Source organism: Bombina bombina, chromosome 5, assembly GCF_027579735.1.
Source record: "Bombina bombina isolate aBomBom1 chromosome 5, aBomBom1.pri, whole genome shotgun sequence".
Classification (NCBI taxonomy): Eukaryota; Metazoa; Chordata; class Amphibia; order Anura; family Bombinatoridae; genus Bombina; species Bombina bombina.
In genome coordinates this window covers 750,606,711-750,624,694 of record NC_069503.1, presented here as the reverse complement: position 1 = coordinate 750,624,694, position 17,984 = coordinate 750,606,711, and positions in this window count along the sequence as shown.

Genomic DNA, 17,984 nt, shown 5'->3' with positions numbered 1-17,984 from the left:
AAAGAAGATTATTTCTATTACACTAGTGCTTAATAATTTACTTCAAATGTAAACATTAAAACAATGTTTATAACTCAAGTACAAGTTTTGTAAATCAAGTCAATCCGCCTGTCTTTTTTTGAGGCAAATAACTCAATAACATTTTCGTTGAGTTTAGGAATGTCATTTATCAATTGTTTTTCAATTGTCAGCATGGCTAGAGTGGTCAGTCTTTCCTCAGTCATGGTTCTCCATAGAAATGTCTTAACTCGTTTTAAAGTTGAGAAACATCTCTCAGCCTCAGCAGTTGTCACGGGAATAGTTTATAAGACCTCTGAAAATGCCTGGATTTAATGAATCATCGCGTTCGTCAAGTCCTCGAAGTGCAAGCTCAAATGCGCCGCAAAATAAAATACAATTAATTATTTTGGAAAGAACATAGCGATTTTTCGTTACTTGCTCATTATGTTTTTTAATATTCAAACGATATGCACTGTCAAGTTGTTGCCGAATATCAACCCTTCCTAGCAAATTAAACTCTAATGAGCAATTATGTTTATTTGTTTTTTGACTTTAATGTGATAAATCGGTGACACCATAACTCACCCAGCTTGAATCCCCACTTTGTTTTGCAAACAGGAGACAATAAAAACAAAAGAGCTTGTTAGATAATTCACAACCACAAATCCATGGATATTTATCATATACCTCGGGTTTGAATTCTCTTTTGTAATCTCTAGTTTTACATTTTGTCACCTGGATAAGGTTAAGCATAGGTGTTGGCCAGAGCATTTTAATTTCAATTTTACGTTCAATGGGCAACGTTGAAAAATGTAATTGCTTTAGCTCAGACACACTAATTTTACTAAGTGCCATCTTAACTGTTAGTTTACACACAAAGAACAGTCATTTGCTCTTATCTAATATATAACTTGTAGGTAGGTAGCTCTGCAGCTGTTAGAAAATATACAACTCAACTTGAAGTAATAGTTTAATAGTTTGGCAGGTGTTATCTAATATATAACTTGTAGGTAGGTAGCTCTGCAGCTGTTAGAAAATATACAACTCAACTTGAAGTAATAGTTTAATAGTTTGGCGGTTGTTATCTAATATATAACTTGTAGGTAGGTAGCTCTGCAGCTGTTAGAAAATATACAACTCAACTAGAAGTAACAGTTTAATAGTTTGGCGGTTGTTATGTAATATATAACTTGTGGTAGCAGGTAGGTAGCTCTGCAGCTGTTAGAAAATATACAATTCAACTTGAAGTAATAGTTTAATAGTTTGGCGGTTGTTATCTAATATATAACTTGTAGGTAGGTAGCTCTGCAGCTGTTAGAAAATATACAAGTTAATAGTTTTATAGTTTTGCGGTTGTTATCTAACATATAACTTGTAGGTAGGTAACTCAGCTGCACAGCAGTTAACTGCTTTTATTTAAAAAAAAACTTTTACCTTTTTTTTGCAAAACTTATAATTGCAATGTGCTCATTAATTAATCTGCTAAAATACTTAAATGTATTAATGGTAAGCAACCGTATGGTGACAGCCGCCAACGGTCAACAACTAGTATCAGCAGCAGCACAGAAATTAACTGTTTTTTTAAAAAATAAAAAAACTTTTACCTTTTTTTGCAAAACTTCTAGTTGCAATCTGCTAATTAATTAATCTGCTAAAATACTTAAATGTATTAATGGTAAGCAACCGTGACAGCCGTCAACGGTCAACAACTAGTATCAGCAGCAGCACAGCAGTTAACTGTTTTTTTTTTTTTTTTTTAAAAACCTTTACCTTTTTTTGCAAAACTTCTAATTGCAATCTGCTAATTAATTAATCTGCTAAAATACTTAAATGTATTAATGGTAAGCAACCGTGACAGCCGTCAACGGTCAACAAGTAGTAACAGCAACAGCACAGCAGTTAACTTCTTTTTTTTTTTTAAAACTTTTACCTTTTTTTGCAAAACTTCTAATTGCAATCTGATAATTAATTAATCTGCTAAAATACTTAAATGTATTAATGGTAAGCAACCGTGACAGCCGTCAACGGTCAACAACTAGTATCAGCAGCAGCACAGCAGTTAACTGTTTAAAAAAAAAAAAAAAAAAAAACTTTTACCTTTTTTTGCAAAACTTCTAATTGCAATCTGATAATTAATTAATCTGCTAAAATACTTAAATGTATTAATGGTAAGCAACCGTGACAGCCGTCAACGGTCAACAAGTAGTATCAGTCAGCAACAGCACAGCAGTTGAATGCTTTTTAAAAAAAAAACAAAAAAACTTTTACCTTTTTTTGCAAAACTTCTAATTGCAATCTGCTAATTAATTAATCTGCTAAAATACTTAAATGTATTAATGGTAAGAATAAGAAACCGTGACAGCCATCAACGGTCACAACTAGTATCAGCAGCACAGCAGTTAACTGCTTTTTTTTTTTTTTAAAAACTTTTAACTTTTTTTTGCAAAACTTCTAATTGCAATCTGATAAAATCTGATAAAAAATATTATTTTATTATTCCCAAATTACTCCACTAAAGAACTCCCTACCTAAGTACTCTAATCTGACTGTCTGAGAGACTGTATCTGTTTTTTTTAAGTAAAAATAAAAATGAACTTTTTTTTTCTCACACACACACACACACACACACAAACTAATAAGCTGCAGGCCTGCAGCAAAATATTTTTTTTTAAGGCAAGATTCCTTGGACCTCCCTACCCTGTCCCTGACCCTGGCCTTCCTTCTCTATCTAATGATCTAACTAACTCAGTCTCTGAGAGTCAATAGTCACAGACTCAGTCAGGCAGCAGTAACCACTGTAGTAGAATTCTCTTAGTTATAGTTAGTAGTATGTTATTCGTTATTTCGTTTTACAGAAAAGAAGAGAGGCAAGTTGTACAACACAGAGCTCTTAAACAAGGCTCCTATCCGCTCAACGGCTATCTCCTCAATGCGATTTTCGCGCCGTTGAGGGGGAGGAGCCTTGTGGGGGCCATCACGTGTACGCAGCAGCGTATCAGAGGCGAGCTCAGGCAGGCTGTGGGAGGAGGCAGAGCACAGTCTGAAGTAAATCGCACACTTCAGCCTGTGCGGTTAAGGCTCTATTACAGATGCCGGGCTGGGAGGAGCTACACCTGCACAGTGATGCATAGAGATCACTGTGCAGGATAGGGGCTCTCTGTATCGCACGTGCGAACAGGTTTAGGATAGGAGGTCCGGTGACCGGCGTGGGCGTGACGGTGCGCGGCGCACAAGAGACAGCAGCCGCAGTGCCTGGGGCTGGGCTGGTCGGGTCGGGAGAAATCAGGAGGAGGAGACTGACTGACGCGGTGTGTGGGTCTGCCTGGTGGTGACGTCAGTGCAGCACTCTGCTCTGGAGTCTGGGCTCTGCTCTGTCGTCCGGCGTCCGCCCGGTCCTAGCTCCCCTCCTGTTTGAGTTAAATACATGATATATATATATATACACAGCCTGTCTGAGAGCCTGCCTGGTAACTTTACCTACATTATGCATACACACTTGAGCAGAGATGGACTAGTAATGATGAAATGATTATTTATTACACAATTATAATGATAATAAAAAATAAAATTATATTTATATTTTTTTTTTGCTCTTTTTTTTCTCATTTTTTTTTTCCTCTTTGCCCCTCTTGCCCCTGGGGGTTCACGTGCGACAGTGCACAAATGGAGGAGCCGCCACTGCAAGGGACGCCATAAACGCGTACCTTGTATTCACTAACTCTCTCTGCAGGCAGGCGTAGCGCCCCTCGCTGCAGTGCGACTGTAGGCAAAATCCGGCCCTGTTTTGGTATGTTCTGTTTCGCCAATCACGATCAACTCTTAAATACGTTTTCTTACTCGCACATACTGATTTGTGCATGTGCAATTTGAAATAGCTAACTGAAAAATATTAAACATGCACTGTTAAACTGTCTTAAAAGAAAACAGCTAACTGGACAAGAAGAATACTGTGGGCGGAGCTTGGCAGCCATTTTCGGCTGCTAACAAACGATGATTGTTCAAAAGTTTCATGTACTTTTTACAAGCTTATTAGATGTGGAACCTGTTGCAAGATGCTTGTCTGGTATGCAACAATAACTAATAAAGATTAAGATTTGGGTCTAGATTGCCACTTTAATGGAGAAAAAAACAGATATGGAAATATTAAATTGAAATATCACTTTCAAAAGATCAATCAAAAACTAATATTGGGTCTTGCATGTAGTTATTTTTAAAGGGCATGCTTATTCTGCCTCTGACAAGTATATCACTTTATTAATTTAACTTACAAAAGCACTAATGCCAGTTAAAGGCTGTGCAGCAGATCACTTTATATTGACTTTGTCAACAAGCAGCCTTGAACATATGATCATAAAAATGTATAACTCATTTAATATAGCCTTTAATTGGTTGTGTTATTCCTGCAAGGACAATATAAAAGAGCAAAGGCAATAAGCCAAAGCCAAAGCCAAAGTAAGAAGATAATACAGTGGCAGACCAAATGAACAGAGGGCCCTGGTGCAAAAAAAAAATAGTTTGGGCTTCCTCAACACACTCACACATGCTCATTCACACATTCATACACATACATGCACAAACATACATATACAAACACGCATACAGTTATATACACACACTCATACCTATTCACACATTCACACATAATACACACACTCATACCTATGCACACATACACAAATTCGCTCATACTTAAATCCATACAAATGAATGCATACACACAAACAAAGGATGACTCTTATATTAGATTTACTAGAGAAGAACATTTATAATAAGATATGATTTTAAAAGTTGAACAGAATATATCTGTACTTTACACCTCTATGCAAAGGCACTTTAGGTGCCATTTTTTTAACACCCCACATCCCATCATTTTAACCCCTTATAAGTGCTTTGTGCAGTTTTTTTTCTAAAAATAAAAATGCTCATTTATTTATTTTATATTGTACAGTAATGTCCTCTGTATTTGAGGTAAATTGGGGCACATTTTTTTCATTAACCAGAGGTTGCGGGAGCATTAACCAGCCACTTGTAATGGCTGGTTATATCATGTGGGCCCATTCAGGGGCAAATTTGCCCCTTTACAGGCGTATGTAAGATAGCGCTTCACTCATAATCTGGCCCATTATGTTAAAGCAACATACTCTATCACACACACTCACTCATTTTCTCTTACACGCACACACTCTCACACAAAGACACACACACACTCTCACACAAAGACAAACACACGCGCACACAGGCACTCACACACACACACACACACTCTCAAACAAAGACACACACACGCGCACACAGGCACTCACACACTCACACCCATATTCTTGAGATTAGTTTAATTAGGTTAATAAATTATGCAAAGCTGGAACCTCAAAAGATTTTCTAATTCACTACTATAGTCTAAAAAGTTTTCAGACACATTGGTATGTAAAGACATACCGCTTTCTAGCAGATATTTTTCCACCATAAATCTAAAGAATGCATTCTTCACACATCTTCTATTTCATTCCGTCAGAATCAGGACACAGAAGACAAAACTTTAAAGCATCAGAAATCAGAGGCTTAGAGCTGTATAGGAATCTAAAAACACAAAATTATGTAAATTCAGCAAAAAAAAAAAAAAGAAGTAAAAAAACAAAACAAAAATCCACTTACCTCAATCCTTAATTATTTTGGCAGCAAATGAGAAATTACAGCAGGGTTTGTAGTTTGAATATCTTGGACAGGCTGCTTTATTATGATTTTTAAAATTTTAACAAAAATACAACCAAAACAAAAACCCAGTCAGAAGCCACACAAAGGCAGAACTGTGTGCACACCATGATGGCCAACAGCTCAGTATGGACTGTCACACACCTTATCCCAGCCTAGGACAATACATTACCTACACCGGGAGTCAGGAAAGTACACATGCCTTCTTAGGAAACCAGGGACACAGTACACACTCCCTTGGAGCCCCAGACAGCGTGCATACCAGTTGAAACCCCTAGCCATGGTTCCTGTGTCATTGACATAATGCGGGACCCCCCAATGCGTTCATGCACGGCCCATTCTGGACAACTTCAGCACCATTTCTATGTCAAGAAATATCCACACGGTACAGCTGCAAATTGGTGCACCCCAGAGGGATGCTTGGAGAACTGTTATAAAGGAGACTTGGACCAGGCCAGGCTGCATGCACAGGCAGGTGCATTAGGCTTACCATGGCCATGAAGGGCAATCATCATTATGCACCAGGGGCGTATTTAGGTTTTGTGCTGCCCTAGGCACTCAAAATTCTTCTGCCCCCCCCCACCCCAGGTTTAAGGCCTTTTTTAGACATAATATTTTTGGGGCAGGGTGTAAAAAATTAAAAAAAATAATGTCTTTTTAAGTAGATGTTCATCAGGGCTTGCATTCACTCTGGTCTCACACACACACACACATATATATATATATATATATATATATATATATATATATATATATATATATATATATATATATATATATATATATATATATATATATACAGGGAGTGCAGAATTATTAGGCAAGTTGTATTTTTGAGGATTAATTTTATTATTGAACAACAACCATGTTCTCAATGAACCCAAAAAACTCATTAATATCAAAGCTGAATAGTTTTGGAAGTAGTTTTTAGTTTGTTTTTAGTTATAGCTATTTTAGGGGGATATCTGTGTGTGCAGGTGACTATTACTGTGCATAATTATTAGGCAACTTAACAAAAAACAAATATATACCCATTTCAATTATTTATTTTTACCAGTGAAACCAATATAACATCTCAACATTCACAAATATACATTTCTGACATTCAAAAACAAAACACCTTTCTTTGCAAGGACACTCAAAAGCCTGCCATCCATGGATTCTGTCAGTGTTTTGATCTGTTCACTATCAACATTGCGTGCATCAGCAACCACAGCCTCCCAGACACTGTTCAGAGAGGTGTACTGTTTTCCCTCCTTGTAAATCTCACATTTGATGATGGACCACAGGTTCTCAATGGGGTTCAGATCAGGTGAACAAGGAGGCCATGTCATTAGATTTTCTTCTTTTATACCCTTTCTTGCCAGCCACGCTGTGGAGTACTTGGACGCGTGTTGATGGAGCATTGTCCTGCATGAAAATCATGTTTTTCTTGAAGGATGCAGACTTCTTCCTGTACCACTGCTTGAAGAAGGTGTCTTCCAGAAAATGGCAGTAGGACTGGGAGTTGAGCTTGACTCCATCCTCAACCCGAAAAGGCCCCACAAGCTCATCTTTGATGATACAAGCCCAAACCAGTACTCCACCTCCACCTTGCTGGCGTCTGAGTCGGACTGGAGCTCTCTGCCCTTTACCAATCCAGCCACGGGCCCATCCATCTGGCCCATCAAGACTCACTCTCATTTCATCAGTCCATAAAACCTTAGAAAAATCAGTCTTGAGATATTTCTTGGCCCAGTCTTGACGTTTCAGCTTGTGTGTCTTGTTCAGTGGTGGTCGTCTTTCAGCCTTTCTTACCTTGGCCATGTCTCTGAGTATTGCACACCTTGTGCTTTTGGGCACTCCAGTGATGTTGCAGCTCTGAAATATGGCCAAACTGGTGGCAAGTGGCATCTTGGCAGCTGCACGCTTGAGTTTTCTCAGTTCATGGGCAGTTATTTTGCGCCTTGGTTTTTCCACACGCTTCTTGCGACCCTGTTGACTATTTTGAATGAAACGCTTGATTGTTCAATGATCACGCTTCAGAAGCTTTGCAATTTTAAGAGTGCTGCATCCCTCTGCAAGATATCTCACTATTTTTGACTTTTCTGAGCCTGTCAAGTCCTTCTTTTGACCCATTTTGCCAAAGGAAAGGAAGTTGCCTAATAATTATGCACACCTGATATAGGGTGTTGATGTCATTAGACCACACCCCTTCTCATTACAGAGATGCACATCACCTAATATGCTTAATTGGTAGTAGGCTTTCGAGCCTATACAGCTTGGAGTAAGACAACATGCATAAAGAGGATGATGTGGTCAAAATACTCATTTGCCTAATAATTCTGCACTCCCTGTATATATATATATATATATATATATATATATATATATATATATATATATATATATATATATATATATAAAGACATTATTTTGCAAGTCAGATGATTAAAGTGTTTATATCAGAAAAAAATATCCTTCACTGTATGATAGTTTGTCAGTAGGTAGTTGTTTAACCTTAAACATCTTCTTTGGTGATTGACAGTTATTTAAGCAAAATATCTGCTTGGATAAATATGTAATGAATATACTAACTGGCCTTTAAAAGTACTTAAAAAATACAACAGTAGTTATGATAGGTTTAGGAATTGTATCCTAGGGGATAAAGTCACATGATACAATCATAATAAAGTATATACTTGTATTGTTTCTGAATGTATTAAATGCATACAACATATTTTCAGTTGTGTTTTAAGTCACATAGTTGTATAGATTCAGCAATAAATACTTATTCTTTGCATGTATGACAGATAGACAAACAGTAAACATACAAGTATTTAGTGACTAATCTGTTTAAGTATTTTAATGCCTTATGAAGATGTATTGAAGGGAGAAAGGCATACGCTGTTTCACAGTGGTCACGGTGTAGTGCACACTGCACTGTGTAGTCTGTGTGAGTCTCAATCACGCGGTGGAGCCAGGAAGAATACCGCATTCCCTCTCAGTCCAGGCCAGGCTGCGCAAGTGAGCTCTGCCTCCACTGTCACCACGTCATGCGCACCCACATACAATCCCATAGGATAGCAATAGCCGGGCCAGCTATTTAAGTCATTTGTAATTGGTTGATTTAGCTACCCGGCCCTGAGTTCAGTAGAGTGGCCCTAGGGACTCAAAATTCTGCTGCCCCTTAAAAATCTGCCTCCCTAGTCACCGGCCTTGTTGGCCTATGCCTTAATACGCCCCTGCTATGCACAGCCTGATGTCTCCAGCTATGCCCCCCGGAAACGCCATTAGGGTCCTCACCAGTCCTGAGTGAGCAGCTTTCCTATGACCTTTGCACCACTGCATATTGATTAGCTGGTTGGCCCACTAATCAATCAAAGCTGCACCACATGACTGTTGACACACATGGTTCACTTATATTTTTTCTTCTATGACATTGCTTATAAAAAAAGTAGCACATGTAACTTTATATTTACACTCATGACACAGTCACGTGACTTCGGCAGTCAGCACGGTCCGGGTCTCAAAAATAATAAGAAAAAAAACAGCACACTTAATTATTCAGGACTCTGAGTGGGCCCCCGAGACTCAGTGCAGTGGCAGTGGCTGCACCACCACTAGTTGTGCCCTTGAGATAATAAGTATATCTATGCACAAACACAAGCCAGATTTTATCATTTTTAGAAATTAGAGGTTTTATGAAGGGGACACTGTACTATAAAATGTACCTAGATATGAAGTGTCTAGGAACTTAGTCAGAACAGCACTAGCCTAACCCACTGGTTACACTTCTCACAAGGTGTAACACACTAGTACAAAGGTAAATGGAAAAAGATTGTGGGAGGCGCCCAAAGGCAGTCTGTTCACAATTTAGACCTTTCAAAGTGACAAAATATTAATGTAAACACGGTAACTGTATTAACAGTATTAACATGGCAACTCTTTGGGGGCCGATACACGTTGATACCTTGTCCAGAGCTCCAATAATTGTTGATTGAATCTGAAAGTAGTTCAAAAGTGCCTGAAAAATCATCAGCTGCCTACACTCCCATAACCGCAACACCAGCAAAAAAGAAACTGATAAAGAGCCTAAGTGTACAGGTTGAGTGGTAGGAGTAATTTTAACCAAGAAGTTCAAAAAGTGCGCGCACTAAAAGACTTGGAAAGCAAGAAGCTGATTGGTGGTGAAAGAAATCCCGGGCAAATCCAGTTGTCTGCTTCAACCTACGTGAACCACTGACAAGCGGTGCCAGAGAAGGATCACATCGAGTGAAGTGTTGAGGTCAGAACACACGAAAACCTGCAGGCACCATTTACTACTACATGTGAATGGAATAACTGTTTGGAAACAAAATAAAGAGGTATTATCTACTCTATTTTTTAAATCTTATTGGGCCATATGAACAAACCCCTGACTTAAATTAACGAGTGGACACATTACTAAACAAATGCAGAGGTTTTCTATCAAATTGTAAGAATCACCTTACTGCATAGAATATTTGATGTGTTCATTATTACAAACATAATGAACATTATGTTTTAAAGGATGAATTACTGTGTGAGGTAATTTAATACACATTCTGCTAAATGCCCCACAAAAAGCCCTTTTAAGGGCTGGTAAAAGAGCTGATTACTTTTGTAATTTAGTATAGGGTAGGGAATTATTTAATTTTGGGGGGCTTTTTTATTTTATTAGGGGGCTTAGATTAGGTGTAATTAGAATAAAATTCTTGTAATATTTTTTTAATTTTTGTAATTTAGTGTTTGGTTTTTTTTTGTACTATAGTTTAGTTTATTTAATTGTATTTTAGTTTAGATAATTGTAGTTAATTTATTTAATTAATTAATGTATTGATAGTGTAATGTTAGGTGTATATGTAACTTAGGTTAGGATTTATTTTACAGGTAATTTTGTAATTATTTTAACTAGGTAGCTATTAAATAGTTATTAACTATTTAATAGCTATTCTACCTAGTTAAAATAAATACAAAGTTGCCTGTAAAATAAATATAAATCCTAAAATAGCTACAATGTAACTATTAGTTATATTGTAGCTATCTTATGGTTTATTTTATAGGTAAGTATTTTGTTTTAAATAGGAATAATTTATTTAATTATAGTAATTTTATTTAGATTTCTTTAAATTATATTTAACTTAGGGGGGTGTTAGGGTTAGGGTTAGACTTAGGTTCAGGGGTTAATAAATTTATTATAGTAGCGGCAACATTGGGGCGGCAGATTAGGGGTTTATAATTGTAGGTAGGTGGCAGCGACGTTGGGAGCAGCCGATTAGGGGTTAATACAATTTATTATAGTGTTTGCGAGGCTGGAGTGCGACGGTTTAGGGGTTAATACATTTATTATAGTGGCGGCGATGTCCGGTCGGCATATTAGGGGTTAATAAGTGTAGGTGAGTGGCGGCGACGTTGGGGGCGGAAGATTAGGGGTTAATAAATATAATGTAGGTGTCGGCGATGTTAGGGGCAGCAGATAAGTGGTTCATAGGTATAATGTAGGTGGCGGCGGTGTCCGGAGCGGCAGATTAGGGGTTAATAGTATAATTCAGGTGGCGACGATGTTGGGGGCGGCAGATTAGGGGTTAATAAGTGTAAGGTTAGGGGTGTTTAGACTCGAGGTTCATGTTAGGGTGTTAGGTGTAGACTTAGAAAGTGTTTCCCCATAGGAAACAATGGGGCTGCGTTAGGAGCTCAACGCTGCTTTTTTGCAGGTGTTAAGTTCTTTTTCAGCCAGTTCAGCCCCATTGTATCCTATGGGGAAATCGTGCACGAGCACGTTTTGCCATCTTACCGCTACCGTAAGCAACGCTGGTATTACAGGTAGAAGTGGAGCTAAATTTGCTCAACGCTCACTTTTCTGAGGCTAACGCAGCCATTCAGAAAACTTGTAATACCAGCGTTGTTTAAAGTAAGCGCTGAAAAAAAAGGCTTGTTAGCCCCGCAAGTTTTTACCGACAAAACTTGTAATCTAGGCGATTGTGTATACACATTGTATCAGAATCTATACAAAACGGAAAATTACTGCCACATACTATTGCATTTTTATTGAATAAATAAGTTTAACAATATCAAATATTGAATACTACCTTTTAAACTATGTACCAGCCATTAATGATTTATTTTTAGACTGTAGTCAAGGTTGACGTATTTGATACCGGTGTCTCTAGATCTTAAAGTTTATTGTAAAGATTATCTTCCATTTAGTGTCTTGTGCGCAAATACATTATTGCTACAACAGCAAGCAGGATTATGAACTTTCTTGTATTAATATAGTTGCCATGTTAATACAGTTACCGTGTTTACATAGATATTTTTCACTTTGAAACGGTCTAAATTGTGAACAGACTGCCTTTGGGCGCCTCCCACAATCTTTTTCCATTTATAAAATTTACCGTAATTTGTTTTAAATTGTTATACCTACTGCAAATTATTAAAATGTATGGGAAATTCACACTTTTTTTTAACTAACCCACTAGATTCCTTGCCTGCGGTCTTTGACATCATAAATGACTTCAGCAAATGCAGTTACTATAAAATTAACCTTCTCAAAATAGAGGCTTTGCCTATTCATATTCCTGCATTTGAACTGGAAATTTTACAAATATCGTACTCCTTTCAATGGTCTCTTGACACTATTAGACACCTGGGACTACAGCTAGGGCCGGAACTCAAACTTGTTGTTAATAGAAATTACAATACTGTGCTCCAAGAAGTTTCAGCGCTTTTAATCTCCTGGAGCTTTAAGAAAATTTCATGGCTGGGGTGAGTTGCGTTACTGTAAATGTCTATTCTTCCTAAAATCCTGTATTACTTTAGATGTCTCCCTCTCAACGTCCCTAAGATCCTACTTTGCAAACTCCAATCTCTCTTTCAGAAATATGTCTGTGGCTCCTCCAGACCTCGAATAGCGTCAAAAGTACTGCAAAAACGGTTTGGACAAGGCGGTGTTGCCATGCCTAGTATACAAGGCTACTACGAGGCCTCTCGATTGACACACATCTTTGCATGGGCGGACAAAGGCAAGCCACAGAGATGGAAAGATATGGCACTCTCAAGCCTATCCACGGGGTTGAGATTGGAAGATCTTCCCTGTATCCCAACCTACCGCCTAGATGAATTGAGGGTTACTAATGCAATTATTCAAGATAATTTAAGGGCTTGGCAATCCCTTAGACATCTCTCGAAAATTGCACCACATCCTTCCCCACTCCATTCTATTCCTAGCTTGCTAGCTACCCTACCAGACATGCACATTATTCAGTGGAAAAAATGGGACCTACACCAAGTCTCTCAACTTTACTCTTCAGAAACACTAACCCCACCGCATAGAGTTGACTCCATTATACAGGATCCACCATCTTGGGATCTATTTGATTATATAACTTTCTACTTTCTTGCGGTTTCCCCAAATCTGATTGTCGCCCCCTGACGACTTGCGAAAAATTATGGAAAATAAAGACAAAGATCCCAAAAACCCTATCATTTCATTACACTTTGATCCAGTCATCTACCAATTCTGACAGAATTAAAAATTAGAAAAAAAGTTTATGGATTTATTCCTCTACAAAAATTTAGATATGTTTTATTTATTATCTAAGCAATGAAAAAGCAGGCACAGTATTCACTTGAAAACTTTGTGGCAGTTTATTCATTTGTATAAGTAACAAACAAATGTTGTATATTGGCAGTCAACAAGGGAACTGACGCATTTCGTGCATGCACACTGGCGCTTCCTCAGATATTATTAAATCTACTCTACTTCACTTTAACAGAGTTCAAATTAAAAAATTGCAATTTTGAACTATGGTTTACAAACACCTTTCAGATTTTTGCAGACTGTAGACAATTCTCATTTTCATTTCTAATTTTCACAAATGCTTTAACTTTTTAAGCATTCTCTTTATTTACCAACTTTATTATCCATATAATAATAATTATCGTTCTTACTTCCTTAAAGAATTCTACCTTTTTCTGAAAACAGGTTCCTTGAATTTTCTCCCTAGGGGCCAGGGTCTCAAATGAGCCAGGCCCACACTTCTAGAGGGCCCATCGGGATTATTATTTTGTAGCATCACTCCAACTGCAATATTTCTTGCCACTCTGTGTTCCCCCAGCAAATGAAGCTCATATTTTAAGATAAGTGTTTGGATTTACTTTTACAATATGGTAGCAAGGTTTCCAAGATGGTCAGCATGGCATTCCTATAAAGAAAAATCTGCCTTCATATTTGTACCAGAAGGCTATGCATATCCTCTGGCACAGACTAACCAAGCGGAAGCTCCTCTTTCTCTTATGTGGCTGCCATCTCAGCTTTTACTGATTACAAACAGTAAGAAATGGAGCAGTTGAAATGGGGGACTCAGCCACAGCCTTTGCCTTGGGGCCCAGCAGGGTCTAGTTACACCCTTGATAATTAGGGGCCTGATAATATAAAATTATCTGCTTAGGTGAGATCAGTGCTACAAGATTGATCTAAAGGCAAATTTTACATTGTGAGCAAAGGCAAAATACATAAGTTACAGTACAGTGCTCAATAAAAAAAGGATTTTAAACAAATGTTTAATGTAAAAATTGTAATTTAAAACCCCCCCATAATTTATACTTGCCTGATAAATTCATTTGTTTCATGGTGGCGAGAGTCCATGATCCGTTACATTTGGGATTACATTCCTACCACTAGGATGAGGCAAAGTTTCCAAAACCCCAAGAGCCCTATAAAACCCCTCCCACCTCTCACATATAGCTTAGTTCAATGTATAGCCAAGCAGTGAGGTTTAAAAAAGGAATAAGAGCCAAAAAGAAAGGAGCAGAGAAAAAAAATGTGCTTAAAATAAATCAACCCCCAAAAAAGGGTGGGGGCTCATGGACTCTCACCACCATGAAAGAAATGAATTTATCAGGCAAGTATAAATTATGTTTTCTTTCATCTAGGTAGTAAGAGTCCATGATCCGTTACATATGGGAACTAATACCCAAGCTGTGGAAGTCCACGAGTAACTATAAAGGGAGGGATTGAAAAAAACTGCTTTTCTCGCTGAGAAATCCACAACCTAAAAGAAGAAAATCTCTTATAATAAACTAAAAAAACAGGTATAATCAGTAAATTGAGACAACTGCCTGAAGGACCTTTCTACCAAAGGCTGCTTCAAAGGAAGCAAAATCATCAAAATTATAAACATTTGTAAAGGTATGCAATGAAGACCAAGTGGCTGCTTTCAAATTTGAACAACAGAACAAATTTGAACAGAAGCCTGATTCTTGAAAAACAAAGAAAAGGCAACTGAACTAGTAGAAAGAGTCATTATCCGCTGTGGTGTAGGCTGACCCGCCTCTAATCAAAATCAAAAGTTTTAACCAAGAGGCTAAATAAATAGCAAAGGCCTTTTGACCTTTCCTAGGTCAGAAAAAAGGAACAAACAGACTAGAAGTTTGTCTGAAAACCTTTGTGGCATTAACATAATATGTCAATGTTCTAACAATATCCAAAAAATTGCAAAGATCTTTCACAAGCAATCTTAGGATCGGGACACAATGTTGTGTGAGGAAACAACATTAGGTAAAAAATTAAATGTTGTCCGCAAAACAGCCTTATTCTGATGGAATATCAGATAAGGAGACTCACCAGAGAGACAATACAAAAACTCTTCTAGTAGAAGAGAAGGTTAAGAGAGACAACACTTTTCAAGAAAGACATGAATAGGCTCAAAAGAAAGAACCTGCAAAACCCTTTGTTAAGAGAAGGAGAAATAGGCTTCATAACAGGATTCATTTGGACCTGGGCCCAAACAAAGCAAGCAATATCAGGAAGACTAGCAATCTTTCAAGGAACAAAAAGAAAACATAATTTATGTAAGAACTTACCTGATAAATTCATTTTTTTCATATTGGCAAGAGTCCATGAGCTAGTGACATATGGGATATACAATCCTACCAGGAGGGGCAAAGTTTCCCAAACCTCAAAATGCCTATAAATACACCCCTCACCACACCCACAATTCAGTTTAACGAATAGCCAAGCAGTGGGGTGATAAAGAAAGGAGTAGAAAGCATCAACAAAGGAAATTTGGAAATAATTGTGCTTTATACAAAAAATCATAACCACCATAAAAAAAAGGGTGGGCCTCATGGACTCTTGCCAATATGAAAGAAATGAATTTATCAGGTAAGTTCTTACATAAATTATGTTTTCTTTCATGTAATTGGCAAGAGTCCATGAGCTAGTGACATATGGGATATCAATACCCAAGATGTGGAGTCTTCCACTCAAGAGTCAATAGAGAGGGAGGGACTAAAACAAAAACAGCCATATTCCGCTGAGAAAATAATCCACAACCCAAAAATAAGTTTATTTTTACTTTTGAAAGGAAAAAACTTTTTCCGGCGGTGTCCGGAGCGGCAGATTAGGGGTTAATAGTATAATTCAGGTGGCGACGATGTTGGGGGCGGCAGATTAGGGGTTAATAAGTGTAAGGTTAGGGGTGTTTAGACTCGAGGTTCATGTTAGGGTGTTAGGTGTAGACTTAGAAAGTGTTTCCCCATAGGAAACAATGGGGCTGCGTTAGGAGCTCAACGCTGCTTTTTTGCAGGTGTTAAGTTCTTTTTCAGCCAGTTCAGCCCCATTGTATCCTATGGGGAAATCGTGCACGAGCACGTTTTGCCATCTTACCGCTACCGTAAGCAACGCTGGTATTACAGGTAGAAGTGGAGCTAAATTTGCTCAACGCTCACTTTTCTGAGGCTAACGCAGCCATTCAGAAAACTTGTAATACCAGCGTTGTTTAAAGTAAGCGCTGAAAAAAAAGGCTTGTTAGCCCCGCAAGTTTTTACCGACAAAACTTGTAATCTAGGCGATTGTGTATACACATTGTATCAGAATCTATACAAAACGGAAAATTACTGCCACATACTATTGCATTTTTATTGAATAAATAAGTTTAACAATATCAAATATTGAATACTACCTTTTAAACTATGTACCAGCCATTAATGATTTATTTTTAGACTGTAGTCAAGGTTGACGTATTTGATACCGGTGTCTCTAGATCTTAAAGTTTATTGTAAAGATTATCTTCCATTTAGTGTCTTGTGCGCAAATACATTATTGCTACAACAGCAAGCAGGATTATGAACTTTCTTGTATTAATATAGTTGCCATGTTAATACAGTTACCGTGTTTACATAGATATTTTTCACTTTGAAACGGTCTAAATTGTGAACAGACTGCCTTTGGGCGCCTCCCACAATCTTTTTCCATTTATAAAATTTACCGTAATTTGTTTTAAATTGTTATACCTACTGCAAATTATTAAAATGTATGGGAAATTCACACTTTTTTTTAACTAACCCACTAGATTCCTTGCCTGCGGTCTTTGACATCATAAATGACTTCAGCAAATGCAGTTACTATAAAATTAACCTTCTCAAAATAGAGGCTTTGCCTATTCATATTCCTGCATTTGAACTGGAAATTTTACAAATATCGTACTCCTTTCAATGGTCTCTTGACACTATTAGACACCTGGGACTACAGCTAGGGCCGGAACTCAAACTTGTTGTTAATAGAAATTACAATACTGTGCTCCAAGAAGTTTCAGCGCTTTTAATCTCCTGGAGCTTTAAGAAAATTTCATGGCTGGGGTGAGTTGCGTTACTGTAAATGTCTATTCTTCCTAAAATCCTGTATTACTTTAGATGTCTCCCTCTCAACGTCCCTAAGATCCTACTTTGCAAACTCCAATCTCTCTTTCAGAAATATGTCTGTGGCTCCTCCAGACCTCGAATAGCGTCAAAAGTACTGCAAAAACGGTTTGGACAAGGCGGTGTTGCCATGCCTAGTATACAAGGCTACTACGAGGCCTCTCGATTGACACACATCTTTGCATGGGCGGACAAAGGCAAGCCACAGAGATGGAAAGATATGGCACTCTCAAGCCTATCCGCGGGGTTGAGATTGGAAGATCTTCCCTGTATCCCAACCTACCGCCTAGATGAATTGAGGGTTACTAATGCAATTATTCAAGATAATTTAAGGGCTTGGCAATCCCTTAGACATCTCTCGAAAATTGCACCACATCCTTCCCCACTCCATTCTATTCCTAGCTTGCTAGCTACCCTACCAGACATGCACATTATTCAGTGGAAAAAATGGGACCTACACCAAGTCTCTCAACTTTACTCTTCAGAAACACTAACCCCACCGCATAGAGTTGACTCCATTATACAGGATCCACCATCTTGGGATCTATTTGATTATATAACTTTCTACTTTCTTG